Source organism: Tachyglossus aculeatus, chromosome 4 (assembly GCF_015852505.1).
Source record: "Tachyglossus aculeatus isolate mTacAcu1 chromosome 4, mTacAcu1.pri, whole genome shotgun sequence".
Classification (NCBI taxonomy): Eukaryota; Metazoa; Chordata; class Mammalia; order Monotremata; family Tachyglossidae; genus Tachyglossus; species Tachyglossus aculeatus.
This window is the reverse complement of record NC_052069.1, coordinates 44,723,118-44,726,992: the sequence shown is the minus strand read 5'-3', so window position 1 is coordinate 44,726,992 and position 3,875 is coordinate 44,723,118. Positions and strand designations below refer to the sequence as shown.

The 3,875-nt window shown below is 42.7% G+C and overlaps 1 non-coding gene across 1 annotated transcript; it reads right to left on the bottom strand.

Annotated features, from left to right (window-relative positions):
- Nucleotides 1–3,477: 3,477 nt before the first annotated feature.
- LOC119927623 lies at nt 3,478–3,615 on the bottom strand. Its single transcript, XR_005450609.1, has one exon. It is a non-coding gene; the product is annotated as a small nucleolar RNA SNORA7 (small nucleolar RNA).
- Nucleotides 3,616–3,875: the final 260 nt, after the last annotated feature.

Here is a 3,875-nt window from a genome sequence, read left to right as displayed (position 1 = left end):
CCTGCATTCTAGTCCATGGTTTTGTTTTTCTCAATAGCTTCTTTCTCACGCCGACTCCAGACATGGAAGGAATAATAATGGAAGTAATGATAATAATAATAATTGTGGTATTTGTTAAGAACCTACCATGTGCCAGGCACTGTTCTTAGTGCTGGGGTAGATACAAGCTAATCAGGCTGGACACAGTCCCTGTCCCACATAGGGCTCAAGGTCTTCATCCTCATTTTACAGATGAGAGAACTGAGGCACGGAGAATTGAAGTGACTTGCCCAAGGCAATACAGCATACAAGCGGTGGAGCCGGGATTAGAACCCAGTTCCTTCTAACTCCCAGGCCAATGGCTACACTGCTTCTCTGTTGATAGGTTCTATTACCTCGAGTGTTTATTCTTAGCCCTTCTTTCAGAGTCCCATCCCTACTGTTAGATGGGAACTTTAAGTATTCTTACAATCTTTCTGTTGGCTAAAATAGTGTAATTTTTCTCTTCCAATCAAAATTAGGAAGAAAATCGAACCGATTCGAGAGCACTGCCTTGCCTTTTAAAGAGAATGAGCGTTGGTGGCCCAGTGAATCAAATGCCAGGAGAAATGGATCTGTAGGCGAAACGATAAAGATAGCAAATAATAAAATGGAAATAACAAACCCGGATCAAGAAAGTGGCCCTGACTGGGGCTGGCGGAAGAATTAAAAATGGAGCACGGGCCGCCTCTCCAACAGAGTTTACACGAGGAAGTGGGAAAGATACCAAGCAGAAAGAGAGGTTCAAGATGAGTTCTCCCGACAAAAGGTCTCGTGAACAGAACCTCCGTGGATCTAAAAGAGACCAACAGAGTTCACAGAGTTTTTGTGGCTAAAAAGGAGGACCGATTACGGTGCATCATATCGCTGTGCGGAGGCTAGCAATTAGAATGCAGCCAGGCAAATTCACAAGGGGGTCCATAAATAAAAGAAAGCCTTAATGTGATTTAAATACCGTGACGGAGTTGCATTCAGCAGCAGCCCGGTCACCAAGTACAGTGCGACATCATCCTCTATAGAGATGTATTCCAGCAAAAGACTCAGCGTATCAGCCATCTGGCCCTGACTCTGGAGGCTCAGCTCAATGAATGACACATAACCCAGTGGGACGCACCAAATTTGCTTAAACATAAGCACCTCATCTTCTCCTAACAAAAGCTTGAATATGTCCCTAATTTTATGTTGAGGGGAGTAGATTTGTGAAAATTAATAAAAGCGAGCTATATGGGCAGTTCTGAGTATAGGCCCATACAAATTCATCGAGGCAATTCATCAGCCCATGGATCCAATTAAAAGGAATACAAGCGCCTTAAGTAGCCCTTTCAGTTTCAATCGAGATGCTTTGTGAATTCACACTTCACGTTGGGTGAGGGGAAACTGAGGAGAGAACTAATAGGCCATTGGAATAGATAGCAATCCAAACTCCAAGTACATGGCGGTGTTTTCGAACACAGAGCATCAAACCTCAGAATAGCCCGGTTCTCCGGAGCACGTACGTCTTGGGAAGAGGCGATGAGTATATTTCGTCCAAGTTTTTCACTTTCGGCGTGTGCTTTAAACATTGATTTCAGCCATACTTCTCGGATAAAGGAATGTTAGTCATTTTCTTTTTTAACTCATCTCAACTCTGCTCAGTGCTTCCCTGGGAAATAGTTTCTTGTCTCAACTTAAACTATTTGTTTTCCAGAAGAGACGCAGTCTAGCCTTTGGATCTATGTGATCTCTGAAAAACAAATGCAAGACTCCACTGAGAATGTCTTTAGTGATTTTCTGTGTAATCTCAGATACTCTGGTGGTGCCGGTTGGTAAGTAGGGAGAGAGTTTGGATTCTATTTAATTGCGTACATAGTTTTCAACGTTCAGCTGAACAACTCCCAGTGATCCCCTAATACATTTCCAATGGTCCGATATATTACGTCCGGAAGAAACGGAGACTGGGTGAGGTAGCCGGGTCTTGAAATGTTTTACAGGTTTGATCATTAATTCCCTGCAAAGGACTAATATAAGAACCACTTAATTAGATTCCAGTACTTGGAAGCTGCAGAATTCACCTCAGGTGATCTTCTCTTGAAAAGGAGTTTTATCTTTTCCCTGTCAAAGTTCTTCTTAGGTCAGATCATTAAAAGAGGAGTTCAAAGAAGTAGCAAAGACATGCAGGGATAAAATCAGAAAAGTCAAAGCTAAAAAATGAGAGGCAAAAGCATAAAATGAAATGGACAAACAGTCTTTAAATAAAGGAGGCTCAAGAGAAGGGCAAAGGAAAACGTTGCCCCTTTACTAAATAAGGAAACAAAGCTAATAAACACAAAACAGGATGAGACTCTTTCCGAGGGTTGTTTTTTTTGTCACCTTACAAAAAAACTCATGTTAATTAGAAACCAGAGTGGACAACAATCGTGGTAGAAAGGCAAGAAATCAAGCTCCAAGAAGAGAATAACAAATCCACAGGACGAGATAAAGCTTGTATAATATTAAGCAATGAGCCAAAATCATCCTAGAGCCACCAAAAATCAGTTTTTGAGAACAGAGCAAATGGCCAGTTTTATTATCTCTGTTTTTAAATGAAGAAAGATAATCCTGACTTGTAAACTGAACCCAAAAAGAACGCTGGAAGAAGTCACAAAACTTAAATCGCAAACACATAGGAGGGAACTAAGCCTATACTGAGTAGGAGCACTTGGTAAGAACAAAGTCTGTAAACTAAATTAATCTTAGATTTTAAGCTTCTTAGAATTGTAGTGTCCTCCAGATTTATGAGGGACCATTTATGTGATGCTTTGCACATAGTAAGCGCTTAATAAATGCCACTATTATTATTATTATTATGTGAGAAGCAGCGTGGCTCGGTGGTAAGAGCCCGGCCTTGGGAGTCAGAGGTCATGGATTAAAATCCCGGCTCCGCCACTTGTCAGCTGTGTGACTTAACTTCTCTGTGCCTCAGTTCCCTCATCTGTAAAATGGGGATTAAGCCTGTGAGCCCCCCGTGTGACAACCTGATCACCTTGCAACCTCCCCAGTGCTTAGGACAGTGCTTTGCACATAGTAAGTGCTTAATAAATGCCATCATTATTATTATTATTATGTGAGGGCAGGGCCTGGAAATTCTCCTTAAAACCTGAGGTATTTACAAGAAGAAATGGGGTGAAGCTGCAGATAGGAGGGAGAATTTCTTGTCTTGCCATGGACACGTCTCTCCCAAAATGCCCCACTCTCCATCTGCAATCGTTCTGGTAATGGATCCATAGAGTTTTCTTGGTAAAAATACAGAAGTGGTTTACCATCTGCAATCTTTCCGCGCAGTCAACTTGAGTCTCCACCTTCTACTCTCTCCCATGCAGCTGCTGCCCAGCACAGGTGAGTTTTGACTTCATCATCATCATCAATCGTATTTATTGAGCGCTTACTATGTGCAGAGCACTGTACTAAGCGCTTGGGAAGTACAAATTGGCAACACATCTGACTTCTAGCAGATCGCCTTCCACTCGCTAGCCACTGGCCAAGCTAGGAATGGAATGGGTAGCCCTCTGCTTGACTCTCCCTCCCATAGCCGAGGCTGGTAGAGGACTGGAAACTCTCCAGGTGCGAACCTGAGAGGAGGAGAGTTTCTTAGAGGTCCTGGATTCTTTTCCTCCAGTGGTCTTTAAAAACAGGGTGAAGTGGTTTAACCGTTGGCCTGGCTGCAGCAGGAAGATGGATGTGAGTCTACACCATCCAATCCTCCTTTCCTCCCCACTGCCACAGCCCCGATTATGTTATGAATGCAGATACTGAAAAAAAAACTTCCGGGATTCCTGTTTATAGTGCGAAAGCATAAGACTTGTTGATATTAAGATGAAGGAATCTGCCCATTGTGAGGT